Source organism: Homalodisca vitripennis, chromosome 5, assembly GCF_021130785.1.
Source record: "Homalodisca vitripennis isolate AUS2020 chromosome 5, UT_GWSS_2.1, whole genome shotgun sequence".
Taxonomy (NCBI): Eukaryota; Metazoa; Arthropoda; class Insecta; order Hemiptera; family Cicadellidae; genus Homalodisca; species Homalodisca vitripennis.
The window spans coordinates 61,246,301-61,262,744 of record NC_060211.1 but is presented as its reverse complement, the minus strand read 5'-3'; the positions used below and the strand labels follow the sequence as shown (position 1 = coordinate 61,262,744).

The window sequence follows — 16,444 nt, the reverse complement described above, 5'->3', positions numbered from 1 at the left end:
AGCACAAATAAAACGCTACATATTATTGTATTTTATAAATTTTATATATCTATGAAATTGTGAATAAAGGGTTCTGAACTCCACAGAAATATGAAATTGCATAAACACAATCTCGATGGATTAGACAGTAAAAAGATATATACATATATTATATAAAAACTTTTTTGTATAAAACTTCTAATTTTATAAAAGTAATCACGCTAGATTTATTTCAATACCGTACTATGTACATACGGGGTTTTCTCGTGTTTTATGTTAGTGTGTGTGTGTGCGCGTTTGCGCGCGCATAATAGCTTAGTTAATGTTATACGATAATCACCCAAATACAATCCGTCTAAACCTTTTGCAGGAAAGCAACTAGAGCCTACGCAGAGGCTTTTCTGCCCATGTAGACTCATTTCTTAAGCCAATTTAAATTTATGTGTATTGTGTTTTTCATGTAAAAACTTTAATTCGTAATAACATAATGGAAATTTTATAACAAATGATTGTCCAATTAGCTACACTATTTAATTCCAAATCAAATCTTTAATTGCTCGTAACAATTTGACATTGTATGGCAAACGTCATAGATAATTCTAAATTTTAAACTCACATACCACATTACCGAAAACGTTCAAACTTACATAATATTCCATACATCCCAGTCTCATCCATCCTTCGCCAATCTCAACCCACTTCGAGCGCTGGAGTCAGTTATCGAATTGGGCGGTCTCCCAGTTAAACGCCAGAAACTCGTCAACGCTGTAGAACGCCTTTTACACCAGAAAGCGCTTAAGACGAGCTTTTTACGATTTGAGCGTTTGGGCGTTTTTCATAGAATTTCTCAAATTTGTTGATGAAATGAACACCTGCCTGCGAAAGCAAGTGCTCATAAACCACCGTTCTGTATCCTCCAGTTCGGTAGTTATCTCTGCCTCTAGTCTCATACCCGTGTATGTCACGTCCCCTGGTTATGGCACATTTAGACAAATTAGAACAAAGATGTTTATACAGTTTAGAGACTGGGCAAATCACAAGATCATTTGGAACTACAAAACATTTGTCGATATCAATAATTGTGTTCAATATTTCAATAGCCTCAACCTTAAAAAGAATTCTTCGAAATCCAACATGCTAAATTTTCGTTACTGCGGCCCAGTGGACTGCCAATGTGTGTCAGCCGTCATGTTGGCAGATTCCATATTGGAAGAAAGTCTACTCCACAAAATTCCTTGGAATAGCCAGCTCCTCGATCGAGAGTTGACATGGAATAATCACATACACCATGTGTGTACTCTGATAGATCTGACTATCTGTATTTCATCTCAGAAGCGGAGTACAGTTTCTGTAACCCTTTGATTATCATGTTTGGCGATGGGGTTTTATTTAAAGTAAATCCTAATCTCAAAGTGCACATCTAATTATATTTGGACATATCTTTACTTTAGGAAATTATTCTTATATCATGTGTTGTGGTCTAGTGATTATCAAGATAGTAAGCTTTAAATCTGGTGTCCAAAAGTTACAACTGAAAAAGTTGAATCACATTTCTTAGTCAAAAAGGACCCAGAAGGCAAAACGAGTACTTTAATATTATAACATAATGGTAATAATTTTTAAATAGCTTTTAAAAGATACGTATTTCTTTTATAAAGCAATATGTTCAATAAACATATAAGCTAGTACATATAATTTAGAGTAAAACAGGCTGCATCTACAAAAATCATAAATATAGTCATGATTTATTTATAAAATGGTACAGAATAAAAAATGCGTTGAAAATTGTTGTAATTTGTATATAGCAATTTGCATTTTGAGTAGCCGGTATTTTTTACATAATTCATTAGAACTTAGACATTATAAGTTCACACACAACACAAGTGCACAATGAAACATCCGTAATATAATTCCCACTGCTTTACAACGTAACTCTAGAAAAGAATTATTTCTCTGTTGCTTTTGTTCTCAAATTTTATAAAAAAATATAAATTACTAGCCTAAAACGGTTTCTTTATATGGTTAATTGTGTATTGCGTATATGAATAAATCAACAATATACACATAACGCTGCAAAGATGGTTCCTCATAGCTGGATACATATTTCTACCTTTCAGAACGAATCAGTCTTGTTGGATAACAACCTCAAACGTGAATTAACTTAATAAAAATGGGATGGGATTTCCCTACTATTTCTGATTTTATTGCATGCGATTAAAATGGTCTTTTCCAAGGATTATACCACCTTTTCTAAACGGTATCGATGATAATTAGTGTTATATTACAAGAATGTATAATAGAACTCATTTTGGGACCCTTCATATTAAATGCTATCAAAAATTACATTTAAAATATTCTCCCATGTATGTTTTGCCACTCCTGTTATAATGAGTAACCCTATTTTAAAATGTGGATCATGATTCTTTCATTATCTAAAAGTACTATTGGAAATGAAGCATCATGATTGTTAATTACATTAGAACATAAGTTAAAGAAAATCATGGAATGTTAAATTGGAATATCTTCCAATTTATTTCATAAGTGGTACTACTTTACGAGCATTTTACCAATTCTTTTACAAACGAAAACCACGGATATAGCAGATATTGATTCTTGTAGATATTACATAATATTGTAATGGTTTATCCAGTGTGTTTGGATTATACTGGTTTAAACTGGCCCGTCATAAAAAATCTTGTCCTTAGCAGTCGGAAAATTACAATTTGACAGTACCTAATTTTCCCGGGTTTGATTGGGCTTCGCAAAATTAAAAACAAATAAATAATAGGTTGATATATTCTCTGATCATGTATATTTATTACACATGACGGATTTAAGCAATAGCAGGTCCTCTGCGTTGTTTGTACCATGATTTTCAAATTAATTTGACTTTAAAATAAAGTAGTGTTCGAATGCCTAGAGCTTATTTATTGCCGTAAGTATATTCGATGCACAGTATTTTTACAATAGAAAATTGGTTATTCGTTTTTGAAATACTCAAATCATATCAATGCAATAAATAGACTCATTAACAAATCACAATATGGTTAGATGTTTACTTTTGTTATTTAACGGGTGTGCTTATTCTTCACAATAATAACGTACAGGAGCTAATTCAAGGGAGTGCTAAATCAGCACATGGACACTGGTCAAGGCGCTGAATAATGACCCCCTACCATAAGGGCCCTACCATATAATATTTCAACCACTAAGGGTCGCAGACTTTTTCGCCATTCCGAAGCATTTACAACGCATGAGTAAGTTTAAATATTATATTCTGTCAGATTTTATAGCTAAAATAAAAAAACAAAACTGAATTATGAACAAAACTGAACATTTTCATACAATTTGTTTAACGCAATTTAAAAATATATCTTGAATATTAATATCCAATTAGAGGGGGGCAACTTTTAATCCCCTCCCCGCAGACGTGTCTAATTGCAAATTTGTTTACAACAATTTTAAAATAACAATTAAAAAGTATTTATGTCTAGAATCCTATAGATAACTATAAAGTGTGTACATAAACGAATCCTAAATACAAATTTTGTGAAAACATTAAATAATGATATATTTATATATATATATATATATATATATATATATATATATATATATATATATATATATATATATATATATAATGTTTTTTCTTTCATTTAAGCAAATAAATTCAGAGTTTAAAGCAATGAAATAAAAAAAAAACACTCAATAATAGATGGTTGTAAATGAATTTATAATATCACTATACAGTATTGGCAGGATTTTAAATATAACGATCAGCTGTTAACTTGGGGCTGGAGGTAGTTTAAACTAAACAGATCAAGCAAAGAAAGAGCCGGCTGTGTTGAAACTACATTGAGTGTGTAAACATTCAATTACTTTTATATAATTTTGATAGCACAATAACAGATGATGTCTCATGTAAAATACATGCCTGTTTATTGAGTATTTGAGATATAACGTATAAAATTTACGTTTTCCGAAAACAAACAAATATTTAAAAAAAATAGCCCCGCAAGAACAGCTCTCAATACTTATTACACCACTACTGATTGGGTGTTCGAATAGTATTAACCATTCTACGAGTCACGTAAACAAGCGTGTAAGCACTTACATGTCGACCTTGCATGACTGATATCAGTTCCACGCCCCTTGGAGGGAAAATCTTTTAATCAGTTTTAGAAACATCTTTTTAATAAGTATTTTCGAAAAATTTATTATTGGTGATTGATTAGACAGATAAGCTGAAATTGTGTTAAGGGGAGTCGGTTGACCCTATCTAACCCTATGTTAAATTATCAAAGTTTCCGTACCTTTATAATATCTAGAACCGTTTATTGTATGAACATAAGGTTTTTTTAAATTTTGTTTATTGAAGTGTTCTTAATCTATTGACCCGAAGAAATAAAAAAAATTAAAATATGTTTTTTTAAATTTTAGAAGAAAATGTAAAACATATCTATGCGCACTGTTTTACAAAATAATTTTTATATTCGACAGATTTGCATGAAACCTTTTTTAAATTAATTCTAAATATATTTATAACACATTTGAGCAATAAAAAATATCGAAATCTTTTACCCTTTGAGCCAACCGACCCCCCCCCCCCTAAAATTGATTGAACAGATTTCATAAGGATAATTTAATATGTGTTAATAAAAAATACATTTTCAAATACAATTCTTTTTAAACCACAGGTTAAATTTCAAAGTATAAGTTTATCATCATCCCTACAGAGACATTATTTTTACAGGTCTTGTAAAAATGGGGAACCAAAGGAGTTTTTATACCTTGGAGTGTTTGGCATTTCTACTCAAGCATGTCACACTGCCACACTCTACGTATGTTCGACAAGCGGTTGTAAGTATCTTACTAATTTTAACCTTGACGCATTTACCAATTATAAGTTTAATTGTGTTTATACCTACTTTGATGTCAATTTTCTAAACAAAATTGCATTGAAAGTTAAAAATACATTCAAAAAGTTGATTATCTTAGTAGAATTGACTTCGGTAGCCTAACTATAACATGGTTCCATCACAACAGGTGCCCAGAAGATGTATTTTACTATGTGCAAGATCTATGTATTTAATTTTCAATAAAACATTAGGTGCTTCAACTCACAGACATCTTGCTTCATGTCTTTCTCACTCACCCCACCTCTCAATGTGTTAGTATGACACAATTTTAAAAATGCCATATCATTATCCCACATGATTCCCCATAAGGTTTATGTAGAGCATATACACAATAATAATCAACATTATCGAAGTCAGTATTGCTTATGTAAAAATTATCTTCATAAAAAAAATAACTTTGTACGTTTTTTATGTTTATAACCAAGGAATGTTTTGTAGGCTGAAGGTATTCCAGTTGTGCGCAGACCTGACCGCAAAGACCTTCTTGCTTACTTAAACGGTGAAATTACCACCTCTGAAAATATTGATGTATGTACACCTGTAGAAGGAATTCCTACACAAGTAGAATGTGTAACAGACGGATCGACAGAGAGCGTGGCCAACGAACCCCACCTAGATATTATGGATGTGCAGACAGGTAAAATTACCCCTTTAATTATACGTTCAAAAATATACTATCTTATATAAACAGCAAGCGATGCACTAGAGGATAGTTTTATTGTTATGTTAGGATATTGTTAATTATTTGTTCTTGAGGAACATGTAGTTTGCACTATCATTCATTGAGCTGTGTTGATTGCAATCTCGTGTGTTTCTAACTCCATTCTCTCAGGTTTTTGGTTCTGGAGTAAATACGTTTACATTAGTAAACTAGTTTGCAGATCATCTATGCATATTTTGAAAATAATCAGCCTTAAGTAGAATTAAAATATCAACAAGGGCGAAAAGTTGTTAAATAACTTTGTATAAATGATTTAATATCAGGTTCAAATATTCTATTCTTCAGGTTCAAGAGTTCTATTCTTTATTTCAATTCAAATTTTACAGAGACCGAAGTCGATACAGTGGGAACATACCAAGGAATGTCAGTAACTGGAGGGGATCAACCCAACATGACACCAGTCTTTGAGATACGTCATCCTCAGCCCGTTCTGGCAGCAGTGGTAAGTTTCTCTCAGTTCGTTAACAGTTTAATTCAAACTTAGTTGAATTCAATTGAAAATATGTACATGTAAGTAATTTTGTGTGTTTTATTATTACAACCAGAGGTATAGATTATTTTGTATGAGATTGAAATAATTACATTTTGATTTTGAAAGTCTGTATAAGAGAAGCGATACACACCAAGAAAATTCATTAATGAGAAAATAGCGACGAGGATTGAAAGAAATTGCAAATAGTCTCTTATTCCTGATCTTTCCTCTTATTTGAACTATGAAAACTATTTTACAGTTACAATGGAGTACGATAATCATTAAAGCTTTTACAGTTTCAAAATTACTTAAATTATATTTAAAAAAAAAACACTTTACAACACATGATCAACTTAAGACATAATTCAGGTACAACTAGTGGAGATATCAGCTTCTGAACTGTGTAGATATCAGTTTTGTTATGCGTAACATGTACATATTAGCTTTTTACGAAGTCATATTTATTTTACTTTTTGATGTTTGAAATTTTAATATCAGGACTTCCGTTTACATTTTGTTAATTATTTTAATGTTGTATTTTATTCAGCACTATATATAATATGATCGTGTGACACAAATATTTGTAATCAAACAAGGATAATACAAATAATGTTTACTCTATGTTATTTAAATAATCTGTTAATTATTACTTTGATATTGTAATTTTTGCATCATTTCGTCAATGGTCATTGAGTCCTCTCCATTTCTTGTGCTTTTAATTCCGTACCCGTTTCCATGCCATTAAATTGTTCATAACGTTATGTTTGTACACTTCACAATTCGAAGGGATAACTTCAACAGCTTTTATACCTTGAGACCTAATGAAACAAACACCATCGCGTACCCCACGGTCGGCAGGATGTTCAATTGACAGGCATTTTATAATATACATGTATTAGTTTTTTACTGTGTTGAAAAAGTAACATATAACATTTCATAATGTTCATAAAGTATTTACATTTTTAATTCCTCCCCATTTGTAACAGCCTGCTATAAGTACCTGTAAAATGGCTTGTGCTTAAATGGCTTGTAAACTAAACTAAAAATCCATTTCTATGGATCAAGGGATCACTATCCTATAAGTTCTCATTAGATTTATTAATGGATAACTTAACAATATTCAATGTTTAACAGTACGGACTTGTATTTTATATTTACAAAATTATGATGCTATAACAGGCTAGTCTCCTATGGTCTTCAGGATATAATAAGCGAATCTCTCGTACTCCCATCATCGTTCTCCCTCCAGGGACCTGCTCAATCATCACCATGTACAATGCTAAGGACATCCTACAGGACCTCAAGTAAGTAACTCTTTACAATAGAAGATCAATGCAATTCATAGTAAAAATGTAAAAATAGGTAATAATAAAAATTTGAAAAAATGATTAAATTAAACTCATATTTTACTTACATTTTTTAACTTTTTTGTTATTAAGGATGTACAATGATATAATTTAAAATACCACAATTATGCTATCTACAGTACCCTTCAGCTTTCGCAGGGGTTCATATTTATGAATTTATTAAACTATTAAGCTAGAATATGCAATATTTCTGCCCAGTTGAAGTAAATAAAACTAGTTAAATTTGTCTTAGGTTAATATAAATAAACGACTACAGCAAAATTTGTAAGCACCAATTAATCGACTCTTTTTGTTATTTAAAGATAATTATAAAAAGTGCAAAGTTTGTAAAACGTTACTATATGCATATGTATAAGTAATAATTAACCAAAAATCCTTAAATTATAAACTAATACATTTTTTTTTTTTTTCTTTTTTTTTCCTTTGGGATATTGGGGTGGATTCCTAGATCCTCACACGTCAACCTGAGCTTATTGTGTGCCCCTTTGATGTTAGAGGGGTAAGCCTATCTTCGTGCCCTTAATTAGGCTAAGAAGCTTTTCCCCGATACTAGCATCTGGTTCGTCGCCTGGTTGTTTATCACCGAAAAGAGCCCTTCTCCTTGCTCCCAGTCTCTCACAGTCCAGTATTATGTGTTTTGCAGTCTCTTCAGACTTATTGCAGAGTCTACACTCCGAGTCCTCATTTCGTAAACCTAGAGTGTTTAGGTGTTTCCTGAAGTGGCCGTGTCCAGTGATCAAGGCAATCACTTGCTTAACCCGATCCCTCCCCAGCCCCATCAGCCATCTGGTGAATCCGGAGCTAGAATCGGCAAGCAGTCTTTTGCCGAGTGCTTGTCCTTGGTGACTCTGCCACCGCAAGCGGTGCGTCTTCCTGGACCATTTGTTTATACTTTGATAAGCGGCTGACTTGCTTATACCACAACTCGGTTCTGGACCGGTGTATGGCATGCTTGCTCCGCTTTTGGCAAGCCTGTCGGCGCATTCGTTGCCACCTATGCCTGTGTGGCCCGGTACCCAACCAAGACGCACACAGTTGCGTGATCCAAGCTTGCAGAGAGTGTTAAAGCACTCCCACACAAGCTTGGATGAAATGCTGTTGGAGTCAAGAGCTTTAAGAGCTGCCTGACTGTCTGACATTATACAGATGTTCATTTCCTGGTACCTTCTGGTGAGGCCTAGGTTGGCACAGGCTAGGATACCATAGATTTCGGCTTGAAATATGGAGCAGTTCCGACCCAAACTGCCGCTAAGGGCAGTTCTAGGGGATTGACTAAACACTCCATATCCAGTTCTACCCTTAATAAGCGAGCCATCCGTGTACCAGACAAAGCTCTTTCTTATTGTTGGGATGTTATCTTGCGATTTCCACTCATCTCTGGAGTAGAAGTCAACAGAGAATGGCTTATTGAATACGAACTCCGTTCTCATTGTGTCGGAGACCATTTCGAGAATAGCGCTTGGGTTTACAGCCTCAGTGATGGCGCCATGGCTCGCGTTAGACGCGCCATTCCTCCACAAGCCAGCAACCATCAGCCAATAAGCTGACTTACGCGCTTCAGCTTTTATATGAACATCAAGAGGTAGAAGTCCTAAAGCCACCTCGAGGGTCGCTGAGGGACTGCTCCTGAATGCTCCGGTTACAAAGATTGTGCCAAGCCTTTGTAAGCTTTCAAGCTTGGCTTTGGCAGTTACCTGATTCACCTTTGTCCACCAGACTAATGAACCATAAGTGATTTGAGGCCTTACAACTGCTTTGTAAAGCCATAGTGCTATATGGGGTTTTACGCCCCATGAGATTCCTGCAAGTCTCCTGGACGTCATGAGCGCCCACTTTGCTTTGTGCAGGATATTATTAAGATGATCATTCCACGTAAGCTTATGGTCTAGAGTCAGTCCTAAATATTTGACTGTCTTTGACCACTCCAGCTGAGTGGATGCGAGTTTCAGCCTAGAAAGAGACTCTAGGTTCTTTTTTCTAGTGAATGGTACAACTACTGTCTTAGAGGGATTTACTTTCAGTCCCTCTCCCTGACACCAGTTGTGTACATGTTGAAGGTTGGTATTCATGATATCAACAACAACATTTGTGTATTTTCCCTGTACCATAAGGACTATGTCGTCTGCATATCCTTGGACATAGATTCCGTTGTTAGTAAGGTCCTCAAGTAGACCATCTACTACTAGGTTCCACAGTAGAGGTGACAGGATGCCTCCTTGAGGACATCCTCTTGTGGGTGCGATCACAAGCGATACTTCATTGAGATCGGCCCTGATCCGTCTGGAGCACAGCATGGCCCTAAGCCACCGGCACAGAGCTGGCTCGAGGCCACGTCGCTGTGCTCCACTTACCATTGCAGTGAATTTGGCATTGTCGAAAGCTCCTTCAATGTCTATGAAGGTGCACAATGCCAATTCCTTGGCGGACAGGCTATCCTCAATCCTACTGACTAATTGGTGCAGTGCTGATTCACAGGATTTGCCTTGCTGGTATGCATGTTGGTTGCGATGAAGGGGAGTGTCTGAGAGAACTCCCTTTCTCAGGTGCCTCTCCACCAGTCTTTCTAATGTTTTCAGTAGAAACGAAGATAAACTGATGGGACGAAAAGATTTAGGGACAGAGTAGTCCGCTCTCCCTTTTTTAGGGATGAAGACCACCCTGTTGAGACGCCAGACTTGTGGTATGTACCCATAGGCTAGGCTCGCCCTGAATAGTTTCACATAGAAGGGTAAGGAGATTCTCCGGCCCTTGTTGAAGCAGGGCCGGAAAGATTCCATCCCCTCCTGCAGATTTGAAAGGGGCAAATTTAGAAATTGCCCATTTGGCTTTAGAGAGAGTGACAATCCTTCTGGCAATGGCCCAGCTACCACGACAAGCTCTTGGCCGTGAGCCTGCCTCGTGATTACCAGACGTTCCAGTGTCGTCATTCTCAAAGATACAATCAGGGAAGTGAGTCTCAAGGAGAAGTTTGAGGCTATCACTAGACCCGGAAGTGTGTTGACCTCCCTGGGACCTTAAAGATCCCAAGTGACCGGTTGGACTTGAGGCTAGCAAGCGTTTGCAGTCTAGCTGCCGCGCTTAACTCATTTACCTTCTGTGTAAACTGCCTCCAGGAACTTTGTTTTGCTTTTTTAATTGCTAGGCTGTATTCTGTTAGAGCTCTATGATAGGACTCCCAGATACGGCTCCTTTTGCATTGATTGTACAGCTTCCTGACATTAGCCCTTTTGCGAGCGAGGTCTGCAGTCCACCACTTACTATTGGTTCGACTCTTCCCCCGTCGCAATGGGCAATTGTCATGGAAGCTATTGATTATAGCATTCTGCAGGTCAGAAGCTATCTGATCTATGTCTGTGAAGCATCGCACCCTTCCGCCTACCGATCCCAACTGTGACTGAAGGTCAGACTTATATCCCAACCAGTCAGTCCTCCTGGGATTACGATAGAGGACCTCTGCAGCCTCATCTTGCAAGTTAAAGAGGATATACCTGTGATCCGATAATGAGGCCTCTTCGCTTACGTGCCACTTATCAACCATTCCAAGTATTCCTTGTGTGCAGATTGTTATGTCAATAACTTCTTGTCTAATTCGTGTTGCGAACGTAGGGCGGTTACCTTTATTACATATAAATAGGTCCCTACTTAGAAGAAATTGTAAAAGTGCCTCACCTCTAGGGTTAGTGTTGGTGCTGCCCCATCCAGCAGAGTGATGGGCGTTGGCGTCACAACCTAGAAGAAGTTGTTGACGTCCTGGCTTGTGCTTCTTCCACCAGGAGCTCTAGGTCTCTTGATGGAGGGAGTTCCCTGGCATCATATGGCAAGTATACGGAGCCTACAATTGTGCTCTGCACTATACCTCCATTCTTCCAGGTCAGTGTGCCCACAGTGAGATCTCTGGAGCAGAATTCGTTGAGGGTTAGAAAATCCAAGCCTCTCCTCAACAGGATGCAGGTTCTGACATTCCTTAGAGAGGTACAGTAAATTAACTTACCTTTGGTTTCATTTAGGCCCGCCACTCTCCCTTGGTGAAGCCATGGTTCTTGAATCAGTGCCAGATCAAATCCCTCCTGGAGGAAGAACTGGCAGAAGGCTGCCGAGGCAGCCCTACTGTGCTGGAGGTTGATTTGTAGAACTCGTGGCATTGTCCTTGACTGTCGAGGAGACAATTGAGACCTGCCAGAGTCCTAAGTTGGCTCTACAGTTGGAAGCCTTCACCGCCTTGTAGCAGACCTCGTCCAGGAAGCAGACGAATCCGTAACCTTTCGGGTCTGGCTTGGATGGAAGGATTTTCCACTCGTTTACATTCAGGTTGGGGTTCTGCTTATTGAACATCTCAAGTACCTTTTCAGGTGTCTTCTTCAGAAGCTTCGGGTGAGCTCTGAAAAACACCCTAGTGGACCTCAAGATGTCCTTACGCAGACCCACTCTCAGAGAGATATCATCTCCCAGAGGTTTTATTCTTTGGATAACTTCTTCCAGCCAACGTTTGGTGTGCTCGTTGATGCAGGAAGCAATTAAAACACCTTTCTCTAGGTAGGTGCCCGCAAACGATGGAACGGAACCATCCTCCAGGGGTTGGATTTCTTCCATAATTGCGTCCTCGATGGCTTCTCCTTGCTCTGCACTAAGCTTCGCTTCCGGGTAGCCTTCGAGGGCTATGGCCATTTTAATCGCTGCGACCTCTCTGTAGGTAGCCTTGGGTGTGCTACCAGAGGCCTCGGGATCGTGGGCTTCGGGCTTTTGGGTTTCCCTCCTAGCCTTCTTTGCGGGTCCCTCAGCGGAGGGCGGGGTGACCAAGGTGCCTCTGGGGCGTTTGGCCGACCCCACCCCCGCCTTGGTACCCGCAGTTGGGCCCGGAGTTGAGACCTCCTGCCGTTCTGGATTCTTTTTCTTCTTCTTTTTCCCCCTCCTCCACTTGGAAGGGTCAAAAGCTTCACCCTTTTCAAGAAGTTTAGCCTTTAGTGCTTCTCTTCTTTGAGCAGTGGTGAGATTGGGCCTCTTCATTCTGAGGTTGCCGAGTTGCTCTGTGGCATCATCCAGCGTACCTGTAGACATGGGAGTGCTTGGGCTGTTGAGGAGCTGATCTTCTATATCTTGAAGGGATTTTGCTTCCTCAGCGCTTGTACTGCCTTCCTCAGATAAAGCCTTGCCATGTATGGGAGCTTCAGTGTGCTGAACTAATACATAGTAAATCAATATTCGTTCACTGGATTTTTTTGCAGGTTTGTTTCCACAAGCGAAAAGAAGAGACAAGGTGCACAATACAAAAGAAAGATTTTTCATACAAAGACAAAAGGATGGAGGACTGATGATTCCCTACGAAGTGACTGACAAACCTTACTTACTTCCATCAAACCACTGGGAACGAGTAGTGGCTGTGTTCGTTATGGGCATTACTTGGGACGGGCCTCCTTTGTCAGGGTTGCGGTGGAAAAACAATCCTGAGAAACTATTTTCTAAAAGTAAGTGACCAACGTAATTCTTGAAATATATTTATTCATTCAGGCTTCCACAACCTTGCATAGGTCCAGCATTACATTTTAAAACATTTTGTTTATTGAAGTGAGGTAAATTGTAAGTAACTAGATTTTAGAGTATTTTACAAACAGACTACTGTAAAAATCATTTATGTAGAATCTTTTCACTTTTGATGAATTTGTGATCATAGTCCCCGTTCGTCATTCCAAAATTATACTCATTAAGAATCTTCAAAGAAAATTTAAGGAAGCCTTAAGCCATAAAGAAGAATATATTTTGGCATGTAAACATTTGTCCAGTACTAAGTGAATTAGCCCTTAAATATTATATTTCATAACTCAAGAATTGTTTTAAATAGTAAGTTTAAATTTTGCTCTGCCACATCAAATTGTTAAACTGTATAATTAGTTGCGGGGAAATATTGATGGGTGTATAAATTTGAAAATTGTTAAACTACATTTCATTAGACAACAAATATAAGTTTATAATACAAATACAGTATTTTAGAGTTAAAATATAGGAGCTATCTGAATATTCATGGAGATAGCAGTCAACATTAAATCAGGTACTAAAGTAAATAAAATAATACAGGTAGAAAAAAATAAAAATAACATAACAATGGTTCAATATTATGTTCCCGCCATTAGAATTATGCATTATAACTGTTATTTTTTACAACTAAGAAATGTATTATTTTTTTACAGTATGTGGTTTTTATCTCAAGTATAAAGAGATGCAGCTAGACCCGACAGTGGAACCCTGGGATGTGACTATTATTCAGATATCACTTACTAAACGTCACATGGATCGTGCTGCACTCATGGTCTTCTGGGAAACGCTAGATAAGTACGTAATATAAATTGAGCTAGCAATGTTTTATCAAGGTGTCAACTGGTAAATTTATATTACAACTATTTAACAGCGACACAAATATAAATACGGAGAAATAATATCTCAGCATTAATGCTTTGGTTACCTTAAATGAAATCATTTTCATTTACAAGACCGTTAATATAAAAAATTATTGCATAATTCACCATCCGTAACAGACACAATACACATCTTGTTCACTCTTCTTACCTTTCTTACATTTGCTTATTTTTTAATTTAATAAACAACAATGATATTTTAAAGTAGATACAAATTAGCTAAACTTAATATAATGCAAATAATCACAAGTATAAAGTAATAACCTAGATCAATCAACTATTGCAAATATTTTATCTTCTGCATGAACCTGTATTAATGAAGTACAGCTAAACTAGATTGGTATGGGATATCCTCTAAATATCGAAAGTGGACATTTGCAAATTTGCATTTGCAACAAATTTGCATATATGATATATTATGTAACCAATTTCATTTTACGTATACTGGCAAACTTTGAAATTTGTTTTTAGTATAAACCTGACACAAATGATTTTTAACAAATCATTTATAAATCAACACACAACAAATAACATATTTTTGCATATTCTTTCAAGAAGAATGAAGGATCATACACGTTTAATTTACAAATAATTATATTTAAATAACGTTGGATAGTTATTTCTTTAAAAGTAGTAGCAGATAATGGTTTTCATACAACACTAATTTCCCTGCATTCTGTTTCAGGCACATGATGGAAAAGAAACCTCACCTTCGATTTTGAAAATGCTTGTCGTGGGCCTCTGCTGTACATATTTATTTCTCTATAACAGATATTCATATTACTTTAAATAAACTTTACTTATAAAAATGTATGAAATTGTTTGTTTCATTTACCTTTTTAAACACAAAACACTAGGTTATATTACTTGGAAAGTTATGTTATACTCTATACAATATGAAAGTCATTAATAAATAGTATTTAAAATTTAAGATGTGAAAATAATAAAATAATGTATAACGATTGGAATTTAATTGGTGGTAAAGTAATAGTTTTAAATTTAAAATTTGGAAATTTATATTTTGGAAAATTATGAGTCTATTAAGACCAAACTGTTATACAAGATGTCGTGTTGGGACACTTATTCCTCTTACATTTTTATTAAAATTTAAAAACTAGAACTATTCAACTAATTTTAAAAGTAAATATATTAAATGTTATAAAAATTTTTAGAACTAAAAATGGCCACCTACAAGTTGGTAATTATATTTCAAATATATTTTTCTTGCGTTAAATGTTATATTATAATAAAAAAGAATTTCTACTTTTAAAAAGGCGAGGCGAGGGCAAGAAATAGGGCAAGGATTATGGCGAGTGATAGGGCGAGGACTTGGGAGAGGCCAATTGAGACATCAAAGGAAAAAGTGTTGTGTAAGTGAGTAAGCGGGGGACAGTAAGAAGATAGAAGTATGAAGTAGAAGGTAAGCAAGGACTAGTAACGGAGAGCGATGGAGCTAGTGGGAGTGAGAAATGAGAAGGGGGAGAGTGTTGGAGAGTTTAAGGGAGGAAGAGAGGCTGTGGGCAAAGACAAGAAGTTGAGAGAGAGGCCTAGGGCGTGAGAGGGCGAGGGTAGTATATGACAGGGATAGAGGGTTAGAGAATGGCTTGGGAGATGTCCGTTATGAAGAGGGAGGAAGCAAGGCAAAGGACATTGCAAAGTGCGATGGTAAGGGTGAGGGTGCGCCTGAATCAGCCCCCCCTCGCTCCTGACGTCACTTTGACGTCACGAAAGGGGTATTTATATTTTAGTATTTATATTTGTTGTATATAAATACTATATATATATATATATATATATATATATATATATATATATATATATATATATATATATATATATATAATACTCTCTCCCTCGTAGCTTGCTGAAAAAAGTATACATCTGCTATAAAAATTATAACCTTAGAATCATTATATTGAACAAACTAAATAATATAAAAATATTCGATGTTGAACCCAAGCGGAATAGTTACACGGTTTTTTAGATAACATTAACCCATTCATAGTTTTCCCTGATGGTTTAGTAACTAACTATGTTAAAAGAAAACTGACCACCATTACTTAAATCTTTACATTTATTAAAATACGATTAAATATGTGTTACAATCGATTTTAATCTCATAATATATTGCACGACTCCAGCCTTGGACTTTGTTTACTTTCAGTACATTTAGCCGTTCCATAAATTCACAACTTAAAGATTGTTCTCTTAGCCTAAAATTCAAAATAATTTGCAAGTTGTACCCGAGAAATTGGTTCAAGTCCTGGTCGTCTCTGTGTTATGTGATTGTTGACCTTTTTGCCGACCATTATGGCGGTGATTCTCTTGCACAACTAAAACATACTTAAATAACTTGAAGAACTTATTGCTGGACTCAATTTTAATAACAATACACTATATTTCAATAAGCTAGACTTTTGTATATCAATATAATGAATAACAAAATTTTAAATTATAGTTAAATAGACGGAGTTTATATTAAGTTTGACATCATTTGAATAAACCAAACTTGTGCAAATCGTATGTGTGCGGTAATGCGTACGTTATGATATGAATACATATAGTAAAAATAACAA

General features: G+C 36.0%; 1 pseudogene; it reads left to right on the top strand.

The window, feature by feature from the left end:
* Positions 1-4,746: 4,746 nt before the first annotated feature.
* On the top strand, positions 4,747-14,590 carry LOC124363490 (annotated as a pseudogene).
* The last annotated feature ends 1,854 nt before the right edge of the window (positions 14,591-16,444 follow it).